The 26282-nt window shown below is 40.1% G+C and overlaps 1 long non-coding RNA gene across 2 annotated transcripts in view; it reads left to right on the plus strand.

Moving 5' to 3' along the window:
- The first annotated feature begins 2863 nt into the window (after positions 1-2863).
- The window catches only part of LOC112224111, a 30441-nt gene continuing 7022 nt past the window's right edge, over positions 2864-26282 (plus strand). Inside the window, exons 1-3 of one of the 2 annotated variants that reach the window (XR_002949426.2) lie at positions 2864-3121; positions 6682-6720; positions 9161-9214. This is a non-coding gene — a long non-coding RNA (uncharacterized LOC112224111). The remainder of the gene's footprint in view (positions 3122-6681; positions 6721-9160; positions 9215-26282) is intronic. The other variant, XR_002949427.2, reaches the window with a different exon arrangement.

The raw sequence follows: 26282 nt of genomic DNA on the forward strand, positions 1-26282 counted from the left end.
ATTAAGAAGGAAAGAAATTCCACACATGAACTTTTAACAAGGCACACCTGTTAATTGAAATGCATTCCAGGTGACTTCCTCCTGAAGCTGGTTGAGAGAATTCTGAGAGTGTGCAAAGCTGTCATCAAGGCAAAGGGTGGCTACTTTGAAGAATCTCAAATGTAATTTGTATTGATTAACACTTTTTTGGATACTACATCCTTGAAAAACCCTTTACAATGAGAAAAACCCTAGGTGTGTCTAAACGTTTGACTGGTGTGTGTATGTATATATATATATATATATATATATATATATATATATATATATATATTATTTATATATATATTTTTTTGTATTGATCCGCGGCCCTGTAAAAGGGGGCGGCCCGCAGATTGCCCGTCCCTGGCCTATATAATATATTGATTATGATAATGACAATAATAACATAGTATAATTTAACAATAATGATTATATCAATGATTAGGTATATGTAAACATCTGAAACACTACAGAATCTCTGTCTTCCAGATAGTGTGAGAAACGTTTTCAAGCTACTTGTTTTCTTTCCTTCTCTTTATTTATTATTTCCGGCACTTTCTATACTGCTCTACTAGTCCGACCACTACCTACTCTATTATTCCTGTGAGACTAATGCACAACAACACACATTCTTTAGGGTTGTTGCCATTCAAGAACCTTCTGATGGAAATGATTGAGCGGTAGTGTAGAAAGCATTATGTTCTATGATTTAAAGAGTATTTTAGGACTAGTAATATAAACATATGATTATGATGAATATATACAGTATGAGCAAATGTATGCAGAAATAAGATGTATTTATGAAGTTTTGTTTAAAATGAAATACAGAAATATACTGATAAAATATGATAAGAGTTATAACTAAGGTGTTGAAATAAATGCTGAATAAACTATTGAACTGTTTGGATATTTTTTCCCTCTCTGAATCAAAGGTATCTACGGTGGCAAGAAAAAGTATGTGAACCCTTTGCAATTACCTGGATTTCTGCATAAATTGGTCATAACATTTGATCTGATCTTCATCTAAGTCACAACAATAGACAAACACCGTCTGCTTAAACTAATAACACACAAACAATTATACGTTTTCATGTCTTTATTGAACACACCGTGTAAACATTCACTGTGTAGGGTGGGAAAAGAACCCTTGGAATGAGTAACTGGTTGACCCTCCTTTGGCAACAATAATCTCAACCAAATGTTTTCTGTAGTTGCGGATCAGACCTGCACAAAGATCAGGAGGAATTTTACAAAACTGTTTCAGTTCAGCAATATTCTTGGGATGTCTGGTGTGAACCACTCTCGAGATCATGACACAACATTTTAAATTGGGTTGAGGTCAGGACTGGGCAACTCCAGAAGGCATATTTTCTTCTGTTGAAGCCACATGAAGCCATGTGTTATGGGTCTGTGTCCTGTTGCATCACCTTACTCCTGTTGAGCTTCAATTGGCGGACAGATACATTCTCCTGCAAAATGTATTGATAAACTTGGGAAGTCATTTTTCCGTCGATGATAGCAAGCTGTCCAGGCCCTGAGGCAGCAAAGCAGCCCCAAACCATGATGCTCCCTCCACCATACTTTACTGTTGGGATGAGGTTTTGATGTTGGTGTGCTGTGCCTTTTTTTCTCCACACATAGTGTTGTGTGTTCCTTCCAAACAACTCAAATTTGGTTTAATCTGTCCACAGAATTTTGCCAGAAGTGCTGTGGAACATCCAGGTGCTCTTTTACGAATTTCAGATGTGCAGCCATGTTTTTTTTGGACATCAGATCAAATTGGCTTCTTCTGTGGTGTCCTCCCATGAACACCATTCTTGTTAAGTGTTTTACATATCATAGACTCATCAACAGAGATGTTAGCATGTTCCAGAGATTTCTGTAAGTCTTTAGCTGACACTCTAGGATTCTTGATTGAACATTCTGCTCTGTGCTCTTGCAGTCATCTTTTCAGGACAGTAACTTTTAGGGAGAGTAGCAACAGTGCTGAACTTTCTGCATTTATAGACAATTTGTCTTATCGTGGACTAATGAACATCATGGCTTTTAGAGATACTTTTGTAACCCTTTCCAGCTTTATGCAAGTCAACCATTCTTAATCTTAGGTCTTCTGAGTTCTCTTTTGTTTGGGGCATTGTTTACATCAGGCAATGCTTCTTGTGAATAGCAAAATAAAAAAATTTGAGTGTTTTTTATAGGGCAGGGCAGGTCTAACCAACATCTCCAATCTCATCTCATTGACTGGACTCCAGGTTAGCTGACTCCTGACTCCAATTAGCTTTTGGAAAAGTCATTAGCCTAGGGGTTCACATACTTTCACCAACCTACACTGTGAATGTTTAAATGGTGTATTCAATATAGACAAGAAAAATACAATAATTTGTGTGTTATTAGTTTAAGCACGCTATGTTCGTCTATTGTTTTGACTAAGATGAAGATCAGATCAAACACTACGTGGTCTGGGAGTATGCTCTTTGGCAGTTTTGACAAATTCCGTCACATCAGAGAATGGAGTGTGCAAAGGAATGGGGGATACCTAGTCAGTTGTACAACTGCAGGCATTCAAAGGTGCCCAGGGAGAATGTGACAGTACACAGGGCCGCTCCCTACACACACACACTAATAAGCTCACATGATGCGGTGCCACATTGACACAACGCTGTGCAGAGGGTTGAATTCAACTTTGCATACACTCGTGTCAACACTAGTTCCTCAGCACCCTATTGAGAGGGAGGGAGGGAGGGAGGGAGGGAGGGAGGGAGGGAGGGAGGGAGGGAGGGAGGGGGAGGGAGGGAGGGAGGGAGGGAGGGAAGGAAAGGAGGAGGAAGTTTCTTCCAGTTGTTTTTGTAATGGACTATACAGTAGCAGTTGTAGAGAGCGAGAGAGAGAGGGACAGTGAGAGAGCAGGAAGAGGTAGACGAAACAAATCATCTGACACAGAGTTTCAAGGAAACTACGGGAAGAAAAAATGAAGGACAGGGAGAGAGTGAGTGAATAGAGGAAAACTTGAATAACAACTTCAGAAAACAGCGAGAAAGTTGACCGACAGTGGAATGAGTATTAGGGTAGAACAACACTTCTAACAGTGGAGGAGTGAAAGGTAAGAATGATCTTTATTTGCCTCTTGATTTTATGCAAATTCACTGTCTTTGTCTTACTTTTGTTGGCTCTGACTTGGTGACTCGTTCTTTCAGATCACACTGGTGTGTGTAACTTTACAGGGAAAATTGTGTCAGTGAGTGAGGAGAATGTTTTGTGGAAGAGACACGGAGAGAAAAAGAGACAGAGAGAAAGTCTGAATGGCCCAAGAACTGACAAGTGGTCACTTGAGTAATCACTAGTGATTCAGAGAGACATGTAACTGATGATTTCTCCCAGACATAGTTTTCATTTTTGTCATGTTTGAATGAAGACTTCATTATTTCAATGACTTTAACACAACTTAAATGTATTTTTATTGGAATTATAGTCTAACTGTTCAGTGTTATGAAACTGAGCAAAGACAAACTAGCCAATTGATACTCATAAAACCTGGTCCCCTACCCACCTAACTTCAGCATGCTGATATAATAAAACAAAGTGGATATAGTGGGACTATATTTTAACCAGAACAATTCTGTGACATTCATCAACAGTAGGCCTACTGTACTGTTATGTCATGACTTACAAAACCAGCTGAGAGAGGGACAGGCTAGATAAACACAGCAGCAAGGGGGAGGACTGTAGTGAGACAGAACCTCGGTTCTTCTCTTCTCTCGGCTTTAGTCCAGTGATGAAGTACGGTTATTCGGTTTCACACAAAGGAAATGATCACTCTGAAAATAAAGTGCCCAATGTCTTATGGAGACAATAATAGGCCTGTAAGAAAAATCAGTTAAGAACAAATTCTTATTTTCAATGACAGCCTAGGAACAGTGGGTTAACTGCCTTGTTCAGGGGCAGAACAACAGATTTGTACCATTGGGGATTTGATCTTGCAACCTTTCAGTTACTAGTCCAATGCTCTAACCACTAGGCTACGCTGCCACCCCAAAAATATTATTATTAATTAGTATTATCTTGTTCTGGTCAGAAAACGTATTATACTGACATAACCTTGTGTTAATTTGAAACAAAGCTTTGACTTAGAACTACAGTAAGCCTATTCATTGTTTTTCAAAGCCAAACTTTCTCCCCTCGCACTTTGTTGTCATGTTTTCCATGTTAAAGGGGCATACTGCAAGTGAGAGGAGAAGATGGTTCAGCTAATAGGGAGGCCTTTAGTCAGAGCCAGGGAAAGATGACCTTTCCCTCCTGTTTATTTTTGGACAGGAGCAGGAAGAATGTTGGAGCTGGGGTGTTCTATTCTTGCTGTTAGATTCCAGCCTATGAATTCCAGTCTCGGAATGGTACTCCCCCTTACTCATGATAGGTTCCGATTTAGCATAGACGTCAGCAATGTAATGTATAAATTATAGCTGCGAGCAGCAATGAATTGGGTTCACAGGATGACAGAAAAGACACCATATCAGTTGGATAACAGAGCAAGCACTCTATCATTTAGGAACTCTCTTCCTTTATGTTCAACCAGTGAAAGCATTACCATGTTTATCTCTCAATACCACAAGGATGATGCAAGTGATGTTTAGTCTAGTGCTGTAGGTTGGTTATCTTTAAATGCAGCAGGTAATCATTCTTAAAGTCATGACTTAATGTATTGAGTTTATACACAGTACCAGTCCAAAGTTTGGACACACCTACTCATTCAAGGGTTTTTCTTTATTTTTACTATTTTGTACATTGTAAAATAATAGTGAAGACATCAAAACTATTAAATAACACATAGGGAATCATGTAGTAACCAGAACAGTGTTAATCAAATCAAAATATATTTTATATTTGAGATTCTTCAAAGTAGCCACCCTTTGCCTTGATGACAGCTTTGCACACTCTTGGCATTCTCTCAAACAGCTTCATGAGGTAGGCATCTGGAATGCTTTTCCAACAGTCTTGAAGGAAAATAGTACAAATAAAGAAAAACCCTGGAAAGTGTAGGTGTTTGGCCGCCCAGCCAAACTGAGCAATTTGGGGAAAAGTGCTTTGGTCAGGGAGATGACCAAGAACCCGATGGTTCGGAGTTAGAGCTCCAGAGAGCTCCAGAGCTCTGTAGAGCTCCAGAGTTCCTCTGTGGAGATGGGAGTACCTTCCAGAAGGACAACCATCTCTGCAGCACTCCACCAATCAGGCCTTCATTGTAGTGGCCAGACGGAAGCCACTCCTCAGTAAAAGGCACATGACAGCCTGAATGGAGTTTGCCAAAAGGCACCTAAAGGACTCTCAGACCATGAGAAACAAGATTATCTTTGGTCTGAATGCCAAGTGTCACATCTGGAGGAAACCTGGCACCATCTCTATAGTGAAGCATGGTGGTGGCAGCATCATGCTGTGGGGATGTTTTTCAGTGGCAGCGACTGGGAAACTGGTCAGGATCGAGGGAAAGATGAACGGAGCAAAGTACAGAGAGATCCTTGATGAAAACCTGCTCCAGGGCGCTCAGAACCTCAGATTGGGTTGAAGGTTCACCTTCCAACAGGACAACGACCCTAAGGACACAGCCAAGACAAAGCAGGAGAACATCTTTGGAGAGACTTGAAAATAGCTGTGCAGCGACGCTCCCCCATCCAAACTGACAGAGCTTGATAGGACTTTCAGAGAAGAACAGGAGAAACTCCCCAAATATGTGCCAAGCTTGTGCCAAGCTTGTAGCATCATACCTAAGAAGACCCGAGGCTGTAATCGCTGCCATAGGTGCTTCAACAAAATACTGAGTAAGGGCTCTGAATACCTATATAAATGTGATATGAACTGGGTTTTTTTTGTACATTTGCAAAAAAAAAATGAAAAACCTGTTTTTACTTTGCTGTTATGGGGTATTGTATGTAGACTGATGAATAAAGGCTGTAACGAACCAAAATGTTGAAAAAGTGAAGGGGTCTGAATACTTTCCGATTGCACTTGTATATGTTATTGGTCCTTGAGGCAAATTTATTCAACATGAGAAAAAACACCTACATACAAAGTTTAAAGTCTCTATGTCAAACGGGGCACCGGATACGAGGGTTTAACTGAGACTGCTTACAACATCGCCCCCTTTAGGCCAATCTGTGCTATTATTTTAGACAAAGTTTCTGTGTGCCTAATTGGGAAAAAAAAGTTACCAATCTAGGCTTGAGTTATTTGACCATGTAAAGGAAAAAATAATTGGAATCCAGTGAATAACAGGTTTCACGGTTTCGCTGTGAACCCCTAATAACGTTTCATCAAGTCGCTGCTGGTTCCAGGACTGTAGGCTCACTGTAAGAGTTGGATGTTTTTTGTTACATTTCAATGAAATTCTGTATATTCCTAATCATATTTAATCATGTTGAATTTGAGAAAATTCTGTACAAATCTTCACTAATTATGTCATCAAGCCAAAAATGTTAAACATTTAAATAAGTATGGTCAATGGCATGCACATTTCAGATTTATGAGCTAAGACAGATTTCAATTGGGTAATAATATATTTGTTGATATACTTCATGTAATGATGCAATCTCTGTGAAAGCACTGTAAGGAGGTTGTTCATGATCTTTCCCTTTCTTCTTCTACGACGTCCCCAAAAATGTCGACGCTCCCCAGGGAACCCCCGAGGACAACAGGATGCAGAGTTTCTGGATGGTGAGGAGGAAGTTACAGATAAAAAAGATCAACATAACATTTTACAATAGTTTGAGGCTACCATTAACGGATTATCTACACTACATGACCAAAAGTATGTGGACACCTGCCCGTCAAACATCTCATTCCAAAATCATAGGCATTTATATGGAGTTGGTCTGCCATTTGCTGCTATAACAGCCTCCTGGGAAGGCTTTCCACAAGATGTTGGAACATCGATGCTCGGACTTGATTGGGCGATTAGGCCTGGCTCGCAGTCAGCATTCCAATTCATCCCAATTCATCCGAAAGGTGTTCGATGGGGTTGAGGTCTGGGCTCTGTGCAGGCCAGTCAAGTTCTTCCACACCAATTGACAAACCATTTCTGTATGGACCTCACTTTGTGCATGGGAGTATTGTCATGCTGAAACAAGAAAGGTCCTTCTGCAAACTGCTGCCACAAAGTTGGAAGCACAGACTCGTCTAAAATGTAATTGTATGCTGTAGCGTTATGATTTCCTCACTGGAACTAATGGGCCTAGCCAGAACCATGAAAATCAGCCCCAGACCACTATTCCTCCTCCACCAAACTTTACAGTTGGTACTATGCACTGGGGCAGGTAGCAATCTATTGGCATCCGCCAAACCCAGATTTGTCTGTCGGACTGCAAGGTGATGAAGCGTGATTCATCACTCCAGAGAACACATTTCCACTGCTCCAGAGTCCAATGGCAGCGAGCTTTACACCACTGCAGCCGACGCTTGGCATTGCGCATGGTGATCTTAGGCTTGTGTGCGGCTGCTCGGCCATGGAAACCCATTTCCTGAAGCTCCAGACGAACAGTTCTTGTGCTGATTTTGCTTCCAGAGGCAGTTTGGAACTCAGTAGTGAGTGCTGCAACCGAGGACAGATGATTCTTACGCGCTTCAGCAGTTGTTGTTGCTCCTAGACATTTACACTTCACAATAACAGCTCTTACAGTTAACCAGGGCAACTTTACCAGGGCAACAATTTGACGAACTGACTTGTTGGAAAGATGACATCATATGACGGTGCCACGTTAAAAGTCACTGAACTCTTCTACTGCCAATGTTTGTCTATGCTCGATTTTATACACCTGTCAGCAACGGGTGTGGCTGAAATAGCCAAATTCACTCATTTGAAGGGGTGTCCCCATACTTTTGTATAAATAGTGTATGTTTTGATTTCTAAGACTTTGTAAGTTTTATATCATTCACAACTAAATTTGCCAAATAACTCTAAATCTAGCATATAGGACCTGTTTCAAATGATCATGTTTATGCTCATATGTGCATTTGGTCCGGAATAGAAAAAAATATAATTTCTGTTTTATTAATCTGAGTTAAATTATATTCTTCTACAATAAAATCATTTCATATAAAATAATGTCGTTGGACTTATAAGCAGATCTTGTCAGCTAAAAAAACAAGCCTACAGCCTACGGAGCATAGCAAGATAGCATACAGTAGACCATCTCATATTCTGAAATACATTCTCTTCATATCGTAATATCTATTTAGACCGGCCTAAATGGATTTAATGTGATGGTGTATGTTCAATTGATTTATTCAATTGTTTTGATGGGTCTGACTTCTAAACTTGAAAATATGAAATATCCTTATTCATGTCACTGAGGGAGAGAAGGGAATGTAGACTGCTTACATTCTGTCAGAATATGTTATTGTTAGACATCAGAGATCCTATGGAAAGGAGAACGGTCACAGTCTGGTTCAAGTCAACAGGACAGCCGTGAGTTGGGGAGGAGTGAGGAATTTGGGCCAAGGTCAGGTCAGATGAAGTGAGGAAGAACAGATATCACTAAAGTTCGGTCTAGCAACAGAGGTGTATTGGCTGTTCAGATGTGTAAGGAGGAGACTTAAATAGGAGGAAGGGTTAAATACCCGTGCTTGTGTGAACATGTCTTTGTCTGTTCAGCTGTCTGACCTTTTGGGTGAATAAACTTGGTTTGAGCTCTTCACAGTTGTCCGTCAGTTGTTACCCAGTTATTTAGAACCTAAAACTAAAATGTAGCTGTTGCAAAGGTGCGCATCAGCGACTTGTATGCAGCTTGATTAAAGGGCATTCCTGTGACAATAACCGGCTGACAAAAGTTCATGACAACCACAGCCCTATCTGCAGCGCATTCATAAAGTATTCAGACCCCTTGACTTTTTCCACATTTTGGAAATGTTACAACCTTATTCTAAATTGTATTAAGTTGTTTTTTCCTCATAAATCTACACACAATACACCATAACGACAATGTTTTTAAAAAAAATCATATCACATTTATATAAGTATTTTGATAGTATTGATAGGCTTTTTACTACCAGCCATATATAGAGCTCTGATTACTACTGTATACATACTATGTGTTATGTGAAATGATACGGAGAGAGTTAATGAGGATAAAGCACTAACGCTAATCTGTATCGTCAGGAATGGGTCCCACCTGTAAAAAAGCCAAAGAATAAAAGTCCAGAAGGATAAACCGTAAGCAGTGTGTGTGTGTGTGTGTGTGTGTGTGTGTGTGTGTGTGTGTGTGTGTGTGTGTGTGTGTGTGTGTGTGTGTGTGTGTGTGTGTGTGTGTGTGTGTGTGTGTGTGTGTGTGTGCGCGTGTGAGCGTGTGAGCGAGTGTGGACTTGTTTTCCTATCTTGTCACAACCAGGATGTCGTGACAAGATGGGAAAACAAGAAAAAAATCTGAAAAGTTCAAATGCTATTTTCTTTTTAAAGCTGCAAAATGTTTGGTTAAGACTGCACCGGAGAGGATGGCTGACGTGTTACATGCTCCTAACCAACTGTGCTATTTTTTTTTTTTGTGTGTGTGTTGTTTGGAACTTATTTTTTTACTTATTTTGTACATAATGTTGCTGCTTCCGTCCCTTATGACTGAAAATAACTTCTGGACATTAGAACAGTGATTACTGACCTCGAACTGGAAGAAGCTTTTTCTTTTAACGAGTCCAATGATAAGGATATACTACTTTCCCAGGAACAGGCCCAAATCCCCGTCATTTGCGTGAAGAAAAGATGGAGAAAAAGGGGGCAGAGGTCGGGCTGCCTTCTGAGAATTCATTGGCGAGCGAGTAAACTCCCACTGCCATCTGTTCTATTGGCTAACGTGCAATCATTGCAAAATAAAACTGATTACCTATTTTTTATTTTAGTTAACATTGTAAATATTTTCTTAGCTCTTCTTGAACTGCACTGTTGGTTAAGGGCTTGTAAGTAAGCATTTCACGGTAAGGTCTACAAATGTTGTATTTGGCGCATGTGACAAATAAAGTTTGATTTGATTTGATATGTAACTTTTTGTGTTACCTAACCAAATTCATGTTGAAATATGTGTTATACAGTGCCTTCGGAAAGTATGCAGAACCCTAGACTTTTTCCACATTTTGTTAGGTTACAGCCTTATTCTAAAATTGATAAAATATTTTTTCCCCCCATCAATCTACACACAATACCCCATAATGACAAAGCAAAAACAGTTTTGGAAATTGTAGCTAATTTATTAAATATAAAAAACTGATCCTGACTAGTCTCCCAGTCCCTGACACTGAAAACATCCCCACAGCATGATGCTGCCACCACCATGCTTCACTGTAGGGATGGTGCCAGGTTTCCTCCAGACGTGACGCTTGGCATTCAGGCCAAAGAGAATCTGAGAGTCTTTAGGTGAGAGTTTTCAGGTGTCTTTTGACAAACTCCAAGCGTGCTGTCATGTGCCTTTTACTGAGGAGTGACTTCCGTCTGGCCACTCTACCATAAAGGCCTGATTGGTGAAGGTTCTCCCATCTCCACAGAGGAACTGTAGAGCTCTGTCAGAGTGACCATCGGGTTCTTGGTCACCTCCCTGACCAAGAATGAGCGAGGAGCTGTCCTTTAAAGCAGGTAACCTGACACCACAATCTCTTCAAAACACAGTTCAATTCAGCATTATGTCTAAAGCATTGAGAGATGACAGTTCCTTTAGCCAGTCCAATGTCTCAAGTGTATCATCCTGAATCATGTTTGTTTCCATACCTGTATTATTCCAGGTGAATTGTTCCTGAAGGTTGAGGAGGAGGATGACCAGGGCTGGTGCAGGGGGATGCTGGATGGAGGAAAGGACGGCTTCTACCCAGCTAATTACATTGAGGCTGTTGTGCAGTGATGATGTCATCCTGCCACGCCCACACTCAAGTGTTACCTCAGTGACATATTTTACAAAATGTGCATGTGTTCATTGACAAATCCACTTTGGTGCAAAAACAATTTAGAATGTTGAGTTGACTTTGACATCTTACCAAAATAACCATTAACATGAAATGTTAACGGCCACAATGTTATCATAATCATCATGCTGAAATATGCAATGTACATTTTTATCTAAAGATTGATACCCTCAATTATCTAATTTTATATCACCAAATTTTTACATTCTGGCACAAAGAACACATGTTCAACTTCATAAAAAAAAAACATGTTTTCCCATCTCAAGAGGTAAATACAAAAATACTATTAATGCCTAATAAATGCCAAAGTAAGTAACAGGGTTGATCGTAACTTAACCAATTAATCTTAAATCTGCCATAAATCGCCTTGTGACCTGGGGAATGAAAGCTTGCTGTGTGCAACAGGGAGGGTCAATTGAATTCAAGCTTCATCCCAAAAATGATACTGTTAAACCTTTATAGCCTATCTATCTATGGGTAAGAGGGTTGACGTGTTATGCCAGACATGCTCAGTTTTCTACCACAAAGCACCAACTGCCAACACACCTACTTTTACATCATGATTTGACTTACTGTATGTTCAATGTTTATACATTTTTTTTTAAATTAAGAGTTCAGTTCACTTAATAGGGTTGACCTTAAAATGAGGTACAGACATGAATTCATTTAAAAAATAATAAACATTAAATAAGTAATAATAATAATTTGTCAAAGAAACAAAATATCAAGGGCTTTGCAATGATGGTGAAAACTGAGAAACTTTGGGGTTAAGTGGGTTAAAATCTTCCGAGAAGTAAAAAATAAATAAATTACGTGTCATTTAATGACATGTCAAAATAATGTTTTTGTCAGTTTAGCAAATCTTTGCTCATAAAAAATCGGATTTATTGAATTTTCCATGTGGTCTATATTATTAAAGGGGCCTTTTATTTAATAAAACAGGCCTTTAAAATTCAATATTGATGCAACATTCTTACTTGCATTATCAAACGATGCAAAAGACACTTCATTCGCTGAACAACCCCTATATGTTTTGAATATTTGTGCAATATGAATTAACTTATAAATAAATGGCTATCACTCACTGTGTGTACTTTTTGCAAGAGCTCTCTGTAACGTCGGGAGAGTGATGGGTGTGGAGTCAGGCGCAGAGAGCAGAAGTTCCACGGGAAAAAAACGCTTTAATGTCATCAGTAAACAGGAACAGGTACAAAAATGGGTGAAGCCAAAACACAGGCGCAAACACAACCCAAAGACCACTAACATAAACCGGACAGCGAAAACCCAAAATCAACAATATACCACTGGCGCGTCGGTGAACAGCGCCTTTGTTAAAGGAATTAAATTGCTCTATGTTTTAATACCCAATTAAAATTAAACACTCTGTCAATTCATAAGGATTTGTAAGACCCTTATTCTATAATAATAGACAGAGCCCAGTCTTAAAGTCAAACAGCAGAGTTTATTCACAAGAGTACTGAATACGATACAGTTTACCACAGGTTATAAACTGAAAATGACGTCCTTAGTTTCAGCCCCAACCCGTGCCATCTCCGTTCCAGTACAAAGGCTGTATCTCAAGCCTTCCCACATCCGTCTCCCTACCAGTTTAATATAATTTACGAGTCAAGGTTTTCTCGTGTAGATAAGCATTCTAGCCAGTCTGATTCATTTGTACCAAGGAACAGACAGTCATTGTTCTAACTCTTGACCACATTCACACACATTATATTCAGTACTGGGATCAAGAAAGAAAATTCATACATATACAGTAATAGTATTCTGATTAGTACATATACAGTAACATAATAGTATTCTGATTAGTACATATACAGTAGCATAATAGTATTCTGATTAGTACATCCTGATTGAAATGTATACATAATTAGTCATTATAGATAAAAATTCCCTTAACAGCCTTCAAACGACGGAATGCTCCGTCCGCCTCTGCTGACCACTGCAAACGCAGTTTCCCCCCCCATTCAGCAGTGAGGTAATAGGATAAACCTCCGGTAGTAATTGGCAAACCCTAAGAACCGCTGCACCTCTTTTACCGTGGTCAGACTCGGCCAATTACGCACAGCTTTGACGCGGTCACCCTCCATTACCACCCTCAAGGTGGAAATGCGATAACCCAGGAAGGAAACGGCTCGTTTGGAAAACTCACATTTCTCCACCTTCACGTACAGGTCATGCTCCAGCAGTCGCCCAAGAACCTTGCGCACCAGAGACACATGCGCGGCGTGTGAAGCGGAGTAGATCAAGATATCGTAAATACACACCACCACACCCTGTCCGTGCAGGTCTTTGAGAATCTCATCTACGAAGGGTTGAAAGATGGCTGGAGCAGAGTGATGGGTGTGGAGTCAGGCGCAGAGAGCAGAAGTTTCACGGGAAAAAAACGTTTTAATGTCCTCAGTAAACAGGAACAGGTACAAAAATGGGTGAAGCCAAAACACAGGTGCAAACACAAGCCAAAGACCACTGTTACATAAACCGGACAGTGAAACCCCAAAATCAACAATATACCACCTACGTACAATAACAACAAGCCCTGTGGTAGCAGAATCAGAATCCTTTAGGTAACATTTATAAATAAGATGTTTTATTAATTTTCATAAGTATGCTTACAGTGCCTTTGCGAAAGTATTCGGCCCCCTTGAACTTTGCGACCTTTTGCCACATTTCAGGCTTCAAACATAAAGATATAAAACTGTATTTTTTTTGTGAAGAATCAACAACAAGTGGGACACAATCATGAAGTGGAACGACATTTATTGGATATTTCAAACTTTTTTAACAAATCAAAAACTGAAAAATTGGGTGTGCAAAATTAAAATTTTATATCTTTATGTTTGAAGCCTGAAATGTGGCAAAAGGTCGCAAAGTTCAAGGGGGCCGAATACTTTCGCAAGGCACTGTATGTGGGAAAAGTTACTTTTCCCATTGGGGAGAGGTTAGGCTTGTCTTCTTATGAAAATGTGTCTAACTATTACATGTCCCCTCTGAGGTTGCCCTTATCTTGATTTAGTATATGGCCTAGGAGGCTCACTGTCTCTGTGAGCTTAAGCTTGTCCAGGAGGGATTGTATTTGAGATGGGAGTATCTAAAATGACAATTGATATTTACCATTGGATGAGGTAATGTCTTGGTACTATGTTGTACCAAGAACGAGATAAGAGCTTCGTTTTAGGAGAGCAAACTGAATGATAATTTATAGCTAATGCTGTCTGGCTATGGGATACTCCTCTGACTAGTAAATCTTCCTCTGTGTAATGTTCCTAAGATCTGTGTTATTTGTTATGTGAGTTGAGAGGTGTGTCTTGGCTATAAATTGTACTAAGAACTGTTTTGTAAGCACTCTCAGAGAATTCATTTATAGACACTGAATTGATCTGAGAGCCACAGGGCTATGGTGAAGCTCATATAATTAAATATGGACTTTATGATAACTTGTGTGTGGTTTGCTCTCTCATGATTTGGGGATGGGATGTGAATCTTCACTCGGTGACCGTTCCTGATGATCTAGGTAAATAAATCGTGCACGAGGGATCCCTCGAACTTCGGATCTTAGGGAAATCACACTTCGGGAACGAAGCAGATGGACCAACCTTTGATCTGAGAGGAAGTGAGCCAAGTGGATACCACATCTCAAACTGAGTTTTTTTTAAACAAAGAGGTGAGCGAACCACACACATTTGAAGTTGAGTTTTTAAAATATGCCTCTGTTACGTATACTCTGAGTGTGAATTCCTTTGTAAGGAGGGCACCTTGGAGGCGTAAACAGGGCAGAGTCAGAGGAGAGTAATCTGAGAGTTTGTGGACTCAAAGATACTCTGCCACTGTCCGGTTGCGAGTGACCAAGAGCTGTCCTGACACTGAATTGATAACAGTGGGGATTGGTGCAGTCTGTGGGGATGACGGGCCAAGGGACTGTCTGTTCTGTGTGAAACATGGTACTTGGTGAAGCCCTATTGGAAGAAGGACCTCATTCTGTGTGTCTGTGTGATTGTCTAAGTGGTGAATTCCAATTATTTTTAAATGTGCTAGCCAGGTATGCCCTTGGTTACTCTGTGTGAGTATTTTGTTATGGGATCACTAGGTAGGTTGACTCTGTATGAGTAACCTTTCAAGTATGGTCTGATGTTCTGTGTGAACGTCTAACCAGTTCTGTGTGAACATCTGACCAATCCTGTGTGGGTTGATCCTTAAAGTTCTGCGTGAGTACATAAGATTTTCTTACGTTTTATATGGATTCTGTGAATATTTGAAATTATGATAAATTGTATGTGTGTATAATCAATTACTAGAGATTTGATAAAGTAATGCTGAGAATATAATTAGATACAATTTAAACCACCCATTCGTAGACATACGTCAGTTTTGAGTTGTTATCTTTAATGTATAATTTGATAAAGATGAGCGTTTAAGCACTATTAAACTAGTCTACAAAATCTGGGAAATTGAGCTCTAGAAACTGATTAGAGTGTGTCCACTTTTGGTTATCTTACCCTAACGATGTAACTATAAAACTTTCCACGACAGACCACACAACCACAAGCGGGCTAAAGAAACTTAAATAATACCCACCTCAAAACCCCAACAAGGAACAGGTGAAAACATTTAGACAAAAACAAACGAAAAGGAAAAAGGGATCGGTGGCAGCTAGTAGACCAGCGACGACGACCGCCGAGCGCCACCCGAACAGGAAGGGGAACCACCTTCGGTGGTATTCGTGACACTCTCCTGTTTGTGCGTGCGTGAGAGCAATAGAGAAAGACAGAAGAGATTAGTGTGTTTGGTTGCCTCTGTACACTACTTTAAAATTATTTAATGTTCAGTATTTACACTTGACCAGGAAAAAACACCGGTTTACAGTGAATTGTGTATGCTGATGTTACAATCTGAAAGCTGTATGTTTACACATATAGTAGATGGAAATAGAATTCTTAATGAATCCTACACCTGGCATTGGGTTGCATTTTCAAAATAGTAGTCCTAACTTTATTAAGCTTATGTTTTTGTCTTATTTTATATGAACGGCAGGGTAGCCTAGTGGTTAGCGCATTGGACTAGTAACTGGAAGGTTGCAAGTTCAAACCCCTGAGCTGACAAGGTACAAATCTGTCGTTCTGCCCCTGAACAGGCAGTTAGCCTAGGAACAGTGGGTTATCATTGAAAATAAGAATTTGTTCTTAACTGACTTGCCTAGTTAAATAAAGGTATAAAAAAAATGAACACCAACTTGTTGCTACACATTTGAGGGAAAAGGGAACAGCTATCAAGCTGGTTCAACTATATTCTTTGATTGTACATGTTCAGATCATGAGTTCTCATTAAATTATGTTTATTTAGTTCAAATTAAACCACTTGTCCAGCACTGATTCCTTGCCTAAACATAAACATGTCTAAACTTGTTAGAGCAATGTCCACTGCAATCTGTTCACTGACTTTATTTCCCAGCATTTTATTTTACAGTGTACATGTTTTGTTTACATTCTATGTTACATCATCAGTACACTCCTTTTGACTAACTTGTTCAACAGGTTATTTTATACTGAACAAAAATATAAACGCAACATGTAAAGTGTTGGTTTCATGAGCTGAAATAAAAGATCCCAGAAATGTTCCATTCGCAGAAAAAGTTAGTGAGCATTTCTCCTTTGCCAAGATCATCCACCCACCCGACAGGTGTGGCATATCAAGAAGCTGATTTAACAGCATGATCATTAAACAGGTGCACCTTGTGCTAGGTACAATCAAAGTCCACTCTAAAATGTGCAGTTTTGTCACACAACACAATACCACAGATGTCTGAAGTTTTGAGATAGTGCGCAATTGGCATTCTGACTGCAGGATTGTCCACCAGAGCTGTTGCCAGAGAATTGAATGAATTTAATAATTTCTCTCCCATAAGCCACCTTCAATGTTGTTTTAGAGTATTTGGCAGTACGTCCAACCCGGCCTCACAACCGCAGACCCCGTGTAACCACGCCAGCCCAGAAAACACGAAATGACTCATCCACAGAATTAGAACAAAAAGACTTAACAACTGGGTCGCGTCTCTGGCAACCTAACAGATAGAACGAATGACCAGCCGGCTTGGGTAGCAACCCTAGATTTGTGTCGGGACTATATCTTGTGGAAGGATGAAATAGTATGAATAAATTAATCACTATAACATTTAGAATGAAAATATGTCAATCATTATTTTATCCTCACAACACCGGCTTCTTGGGCATTATCACTTAATTATACAATGGGTGGGTCTAATCCTGAATGCTGATTGGTTAAAAACACATTTCAGCCGGTGTCTATTCCACAAGTTGCCTAAAATGCCTTTTTTCTCTGTTCCATCTGACTCCGCAATCCATCTGACTCCAAGCAATTTATCAACTTATCGCTTCTATAAAAAGCATGTAGACATTATCTCACATTTCTTTTAGACTAACATTTAGTTTTCAACAGCAGAGATTTGTATAAACCTTACTGTCTGTCTCTCTGACAATTGCAACATTGATTCAATATTCAAATTGATCAGCCAGGCAGGCAGCGTTTCTCAGCTTGACACATCTTGACACACTGCTCGCTTAACCCAGAAGCCAGCCACACCAACGTGTTGGAGGAAACACTGTACACCTGGCGACCATGTCAGCGTGCATGTGCCCGACCCGCCACAGGAGTCACTAGAGCGCGATGGGACAAGGACATCCCGGCCAGGCAAACCCTCCCCTAACCCGGACGACTCTGGGCCAATTGTGCGCCGCCTCATGGGTCTCCCGGTCGCGGCCGGCAGCAACACAACCCTTGGACCGAACCCGGGTCTGTATTGACTGCGATGCAGTGCCTTTGACTGCTGCCCCACTAGGGAGGCCAATACTCAAATATTTAATCCCAGTAGGAACACATTTGAAATTAAATGGGGTAACGGTTCCAGAGTAACATATGGCATTAATTGACATTGCTTCCGACTTATTCCAATTAATTTTGTAGCCTGATATACTAGAATATGATTCAATACAAGTTAGTAATCCTTGTACAGACTGAAGAGTACCAGAGACTGTCGTGGCTAATCATTTCAAAATATGACACTTGCAAGAACCTGTGAATTCAATAATAGACTTTTAATACAATGTATTGCAAGCCGGAGTGGTCCGCGGAACACACACACTTTTTCAGGGCACTCGCTCTGATTTATACACATACAACATATGAGTCCATCCCACATGCAAATGAAGTTACATCCCAATCCATGCATCCTGCTTGTTCAGCCCAATAATGACGACAAGACCCTTGCTTTTTCCCTGCACTCAGCTTTATGCGTTCTCCTGTTTGTGTGTTATCTAGGGTCAGCAGACTATGTGTCTCCTCTGTTTTTAGCGTGTCCAGCTATACTAAAAATACTATACATTCCTGTATGCTATAGGCTTGCTTTGTCCCTGCACTTAGCTGAATGTGTGTCTTTATCTCGGATCAGCAGGCTATGTGTCTCCTCTGTCATTCCTTCAGCATCTCCATGTCCTAAAAATAATATGTGAGCTATGTCTACAATCCATCAGTTGGTCATTTGGCTGACCCCCTCCTTTGTATATCCCTCTGACCTCTGTATGTCCAGCTGTCCTAGGCGCCTATGTGTTGCCTTCTCTTCATGTGGTTGTCTAAGATCAGCAGACTATACATCTATGGCCTCCTCTGTTCTCCTCTCCTATACAATAGACAATGTATTTTACCAGAATGGCAAATGCACTCTATAAGTGTATCTCTCTCTTGTGTTACAGTATTTATGTTCCTCCATATATGTACGTAATTTCTCCCATATAACCCTCCTCTGGTGCTTATTAAGCACCAAAAACTAAAAGGACATATATGGAGCATAATACCAACAGTTGATTATCAAAATAAAGCTTACTAATCACCTAGACCAAACATCTCCAAACAATAACATAGATAGGAGTAAAGATCCAATTAAAAACATTTAAAGAAAACCTAACTAGACCAAACATCTCTAGTATTTCATAAGAGTAAAAGATCTAGTTCGGTATAGAAACAAAAAAAAATAATACATTACATTTTGTTGAAGCATGAGCATGTAAGTACAAAGCCTTGCCTGAGGTTATCTCAGTTAGGTGAAAAATAAAAAAATATATAATAAAGCAATGAGTATAATAATAAATTGAATATGAGAAAACACGAGGCCTCCATGTAGTTACAAAATAAAATTGACACAACATCATTCTAAATTTAAGCTTTCAACATGATCCTCCCTCTCAGACACCTCTCCAACAAACGTGATACCAGCGATACCAACCTCTGTTAGAAGATTCAGGACATGGTCCGTAGACACTTGTAACCGGGATATCCCACTGTTACCTACATGTTTTCAAAATTAACCTAGTATTTAGATGGCAAAACTAACTTTTAATTAAAAGAAACCAGATATATTCATTGATATACCTATCAAAAACATTCAACAAAACATACAAAAACACAAGGCCGTGAGCAAAAGTAGACCTTACATAGCACCTCTTGTACTTACTACGGAAATGACCCTTTTTGTGGATATGTATCAGTAGACTTTCTTATGAATTTGGAATGACAGCATAAACAGGTAAACCATCCTTACGAAAACCATGGCAAGCGTAACCACCAACAGGGACCACTCCATACAGGCAGTTTGGATTACCAAAGGGGCAGTCAAGGGGTCCACCAACCGCATTGCATAACTGTCCATTTTCATCAGTATAGTGGCCTGGGCTACCCGGCACAGGATTAACTATCACCGGAGGGTCAGCTCTACTTACAGACATCTGTTTAACCGTTGTCTGGATCACAAGTGATTTCACCAAGGGTAAAACACAACAAAATACAATACCCGGAGCCAATAACCCCCCACCCAGCATAATGGCCATCCTAGCAAACATAGCTCCCCATTTTCCCAATGCTAAGTCCAACCAATCCCAAACATGAGAGTCAACCCCAGCATTTGCCTTAACCTCTGCTCGTAAACCTTTAAGTTTAGCCATAGCGATTGCAAAGGATCCATTAGGCGCAGTGTTATTGGGAATAAAGGTGCAACAATCATCCCGAACATAACAAACTCCACCCTTCTCTGCCAAAAGCCAATTGAGAGCCTGTCTATTTTGCCAAGACATTTTACTGGTAGCCTGTACCTGTTCCCCCAACGCCGTTAGAGCCGAGTCAGTATAGTTAATGAATCTCTGTTGGTTATAGTATATGTAATTAATCCACTCTAAGTTCTTATTTGGTGTTATCCACAAAAATATAGATTCAAATCCAGATTTAACTTCATATCTTGCCTTGAACTCCTGAGGTACCCCTCTAGGCTGTCCAATTGCATCAAGGTATACCTCAGGGTCTTTCTCATACGCCCTCTTAACTCTAGAGTTAACATAGTCACCACGGGGTGACTTAATAATGGTAACCTGTTGAATTGCTCTAACTAAGGCACAAAGACAGTACATTCAACAGTTTTTTTTTTTCCACACATCCAGAAACTATCCGCAATACCTCTGTCCTGATTTTTTAGCATAATAAGAGATGGCGCAACCTGAGTTATTGTACCACACACCCCTTTTCTATGCATTATCAACCCTTTATCTTTATTTCTACGAACCCCTGCAGTCTCTAATACCCAAATAGTATCACATTCTACAGTGGTGTTTCCTACATCAATTCCTTCGGTGTTATGGCTGTAAAAACATTCATATTTTCCTTTAACCACAGTACTTCTGTCTAATTGAGGTCCATTTAATTCAGTTCTAATGTAATAGGCAGCACAATCCTTGTCTCCCAACCCAGTCTCATTTAATATGGTTCTGCCTCTAGTGCTCCCTCGAGCAATCCTACATTCTATGTCACACAAGGGAATAAAATATTTTGTCTGGGTACAATGATAATTTTTCCAATTTGCAGTTTTTAAATGTTGCTGGTTCAGGAACTATTATGAGATCCGACAAAGGTGATTTACTACACAATATACAATTGTCCATTCTGTGTTTGTTTGCTGTATACCTAGCCCATTAGTACCATTCGTTTTTCACCTCTTCTTCCTGTGTGGTGTCCTTGAACGGTTCTGAGTCTGATACATCTATATCTGTCATCTTTGCAATGTTCTTGTCTTGAGGTAGGTCATTAGAGTTTGTCAAAAAGTTCCAAATCTCATTAAAGAATCCCTTTGGTTCTGATGTGTCAGGTGTCTTTGTGGTTACCGTGGTCTGCTTGGTAAGAGCAGTTGATGTCATCTTAGTGGTAGTTGCTGTGGTCGTCACAGCAGCCGCCACCGTTGTTGTCATCAGCTGTTTTTGTTCAGGTGCTGGCGTAGGACCCAATTTAACATATTTGTAACTGTTTCCTTCACTTAGTCCTGTTCTTGCTATTTCAATTAAATTCTTCACCTTCTGCTGGTGTTATCTCGTTCATGATAAACTCCCAGCCTTCCTCATATTTGATTAATGTCAGGTCACATCCTTTGGGGTCCCAAACACCTTCTCCCTTTGTTATATGATGCGTCCATCCACAGAGTGGCTCCTCCGGTAGAGGTTTCTTCTTCCATACAGAAACTGTCCTTTGTTCCCCTGGTTCTGTTAGAATTTGTGGCGGAACATGAAACTTAAACCTGTCAAAAAATCCTGTCTTTTCACCTCGTTTGACAGGTTCCTCTCTTCTCTTCCTGTTTTTATCATTTATCTTGATCGTGAGTGCATGCATCATCTTCGTATTGTCCTTGGTTGTTCTTACTCTATCATTGTCACTGTTCTTTTGTGGTCCTAATTTCAATGGTTCATTATGGAGACCAGGTAAGGGCTGAAAAGTCAATTGTTTGGAAATCCCCATTTCTTGGCCCTGGGCCCAATTTAGTAATCAATCACATTATTAACCATAAAATTAGATATCAAGAAATCTATTCTGGAGTGTGTATTATGACAGTGGGAAAGCATAGTCCATCCTAATGATAGAAAAAGGTATAATCTCCATATCTCTGTAAGGCCCATATCTTCTACTGCAACAATAATCAGAATAATCAGCATAATCACCCCATTTTGTTTGGAATTAAATGAGCTAAACTTCTGCAGCCCATCCTCCTCTAAATTTCATTGCCTCTGTATCTGTTAAATGTGATTCCAGTATAAACACAATATCCACCTGTTTTGATTGTTAATACATGTATGTCAAAATCTTTTTCCTCTTCACTTGGTTACGACAACAATTTATGTTCCAAGAGATTATTTTTACATAACCATTAGCCATATTTGCTCTGAGTAGTTATAGCCTGTGAGCATGAAGTGTCCCATTTTATTTCACGTGACAACTCTAATGAACATTATTATTTAACATTTCACAAAATACTGTGCCTTCAGAAAGTATTCAGACCCCTTGACCTTTTCCACATGTTGTTACATTTTGTTTATTCTAAAATGTATTCAATAAAACATTTTCCTCAGCAATCTACACACAATACCCCATAATGACAAAAAAAAACAGGTTTTTAGACATTTTGCAAATGTATTCAAACAAAGAACAGATACCTTATTTACATAAGTAATGTGAGACGCAAAATTGAGCTCAGGTGCATTAATCATCCTTGAGATGTTTCTACAACTTGATTGGAGTCCACCTGTGGTAAATTCAATTGTTTGGACATGATTTGGAAAGGCACACACCTGTCTATATGATGTCCACAGTTGACAGTGCAAAAACCAAGCCATGAGATCGAAGGAATAGTCCATGGAGCTCCTAGAAAGGATTGTGGCGAGGCAAAGGTCTGGGTAAGGGTACCAAAGCATTTCTGCAGTATTGCAGGTCCCCGAGAACACAGTGGCCGCCATCATTCTTAAATGAAAGAAGACCAAGACTCTTTCTAGAGCTGGCCGCCTGGCCAAACTGAGCAATCGGGGAAGAAAGACCTTGTTGACCAAGAACCTGATGGTCACTCTGACAGCGCTGTAGAGATGGGAGAACCTTCCAGAAGGACAACCATCTCTGCAGCACTCCACCAATCAGGCCTTTATGGTAGAGTTGCCAGACAGAGGCCCCTCCTCAGTAAAAGGCACATGACAGCCTGCTTGGAGTTTGCCAAAAGGAACCTGAAGACACTCAGACCACGAGAAACAAGATTGTCTAGTCTGATGAAACCAAACCAAGAACTCTTTGGCCTGAATGCCAAGTGTCACGTCTGGAGGAAACCTGGCACCATCCCTACGGTGAAGCATGGTGGTGGCAGCACAATGCTGTGGGGATGTTTTTCAGCAGCAGGGACTGGGAGACTAGTCAGGATTGAGGCAAAGATGAACAGAGCAAAGTACAGAGAGATCCTTGATGAAAACCTGCTCCAGAGCACTCAGGACCTCAGACTGGGGTGAAGGTTCGACCCTAAGCACACAGCCAAGACAGCACAGGAGTGGCTTCGGGACAAGTCTCTGAATGCCCTTGAGCCTGGACTTGAACCCGACTGAAGATCGGGAGAGACCTGAAAATAGCTGTGCAGCAACGCTTCCCATCCAACCTGACAGAGCTTGAGAGGATCTGCAGAGAAGAATGGGAGAAAATCCCCAAATACAGGTGTGCCTAGCTTGTAGCGTCATACCCAAGAAGGCTAGATATTGTAATCAATGCCAAAGGTGCTTCAACAAAGTACTGATTAAAGGGTCTGAATACTTATGTAAATGAGGTCTGTTTTTTATTTGAATACATTTGCAAAATGTCTAAAAACCTGTTTTTGCTTTGTCATTATAGGGTATTGTTTGTAGATTGCTGAGGAATTTGTTTTATTGAATCAATTTTAGAATAAGGCTGTAACATAACAAAATGTGGAAAAGGTCAAAGGGTCATAATACTTTCCGAAGGCACCGTGTGCTCCAGCTGTACAATAATACTGTGAAAATAAACATAGAAAACCAAAGCCAAAATAAAACAAAGCAATAGCATGAGTTAATCATCACAGAATTCTCTTTGATGCTGCAGTCTCAACTTAATTCCTTATGGTCCATGACGCGCTTGAAAGGCTAAATTAGCAACACCCTCCCGCAAACACATAGGCTACCTTCATTTGTATGGTAAACTGCATACCATTATATTTGACCTTGTCTCGTGTTCTTTGTCTAGGCTAAACACTTTGCTCTAGCAGGAATCTCTCTGCTTCCACATTGTCTTTGAAAATCTTTTTCTTTCCCTTCCAAGTAGAGGGGTCGCTTGGAATGCCAGTGTGTGCCTGACATTCTTCTTGTGTAGTTGTTTCTTTGCCGTTGCAAACTTCTTCATTGCCAGTTCCTTGGACAGGTCCAGGAAAAAGGCAGCCAACGGTCTTCTCACTGAACATCACCCTTTTCTTTTGTCTCTTTTTGTATCTTGTCCCGGGCTTTAGATCTTTGGAAGCAGATGAGAACCGTTCTCCGGGGGCCCAATCCTGTCAGGCATGGTTAAACTGCGATGGGTTCGTTCAATTTCGAATTCGTGCCTGTCGTCAAATCCAAATCCTTCTGCAATGATTTTCTGCACACACGATTTTCTGCACACATTGGTCCACCACCAGCCTCACTGCCCTCTTTCAGATGAACCAATCTCACCGTATTTCTCCTACTTCTGTTCTCAAGTTCTTCGACACGATTCCACAATATGTCCAGCTTTATCTCGTGATTCTCATTACCCTTCTCCAGAAGGGAGATGGCATCCTCCACTGTTGAAATTCGTGCCACTGACCCATCATCCTCTCTTGTATTGCATCAACTCTTTCCTTTAGCTCGGTAGTTGTTGTTTTTATCGTGGAGACATCAGACCGACTATGAGAAACGCTGCAACTGAATATGCTGAATATTGTTTGCTTATGGCCCCATAGACCCCTTTCTGTGCCAAGAGTGTGCAAAGCTGTCATCAAGGCAAAGGGTGGCTATTTTGAATAGTCTTAACATATGTCAGATATATTTTTATTTGTTGAACATATTTTATTTTGGTTACTACATGATTCTATGTGTGTTATTTCATAGTTTTGATGAGAAAATAGTCAAAATAAAGAACTCTTGAATGAGTAGGTGTGTCCAAACATTTGACTGGTACTGTATATGTGTATTAAAATGGTCAAAAGTTTAGTATTTGGTCCCATATTCTTACACACAATGATTACATCAAGCTTGTGACTACAAACTTGTTGGATGCATTTGCTGTTTGTTTTACTTGTGTTTCAGATTATTTTGTGCCCAATAAAAACGAATGCATTGTGTAATTTTGGAGTCGCATTTTTTGTAATAAGAATATAATATGTTTCTAAACACTTCTACATTTAATGTGGATGTTACCATAATTACGGATAATCCTGAAGAAATCGTGAATAATGATGAGTGAGAAAGTTACAGTTGCACAAATATCATACCCCCAAGATATTCTAGGTTAGCATTTTTTAAGGGGGGTGGGTGAAATATATGCCGCTGTAACTTTCTCACTGATTATTATTTACAAACGTTTGACTACTTTATTACACATAAGTGAATTTGTCACCCGATATGGATGAAAATATCCCCAACTTAAAGCTGACAGTCTGCACTTTAACCTCACAGTCATTGTATCATTTCAAATCCAAAGTGCTAGAGTACAGAGCCAAAAATGTGTCACTGTCCCAATACTTTTGGAGCTCACTGTAGATGAAAATTCCCTTGGTAAATAGTTTGGTCTGCAGCTCATCATGAGGTATTCTAACTAAGGCAAACAAAACTCAAGACTTCCTTAACATTAGAGATCACGCAGCAGCTGTTGTTAACAAAGTGACACACCCCTCCTCTCTTCGCCTTACCGAGTCTGCCGTCCAGTCTTCACGATGCAAAGAAAAACTGTACACTGAGTGTACAAAACATTAGGAACACCTGCTCTTTTCATGACAGACTGACCAGATGAAAGCTTTGATCCCTTATTGATGGCACTTGTTAAATCCACCTCAATCAGTGTAGATGAAGGGGGGAAAATAGGTTAAAGAAGGATTTTTATGCCTTGAGACAATTGACATATGTGAATGGTCAAGACAAAAGATTTAAGTGTGGGCTCCCATGTGGCGCAGAGGTCTAAGTCACTGCATCTCAGTGCTAGAGGCATCACTACAGACCCTGGTTTTGTTCCAGGATGTATCACAACCAGTCATGATTGGGAGTCCGATACGGTGGCACACAATTGCCCCGCGTCGTCCGGATTTGGCCAGGGTAGGCAGTCATTGTAAATAAGAATAAACTGACTTGCCAAGTTAAATATATAAAAATAAATAAATAAATAGTGTCTTTGAACTGGTTTGAGTGTTTCAAGTTTAACAGATACCTGTGTGCACTGGTTTAAGTGTTTAACAC

The sequence above is a fragment of the Oncorhynchus tshawytscha genome, linkage group LG25, assembly GCF_018296145.1.
Source record: "Oncorhynchus tshawytscha isolate Ot180627B linkage group LG25, Otsh_v2.0, whole genome shotgun sequence".
Taxonomy (NCBI): Eukaryota; Metazoa; Chordata; class Actinopteri; order Salmoniformes; family Salmonidae; genus Oncorhynchus; species Oncorhynchus tshawytscha.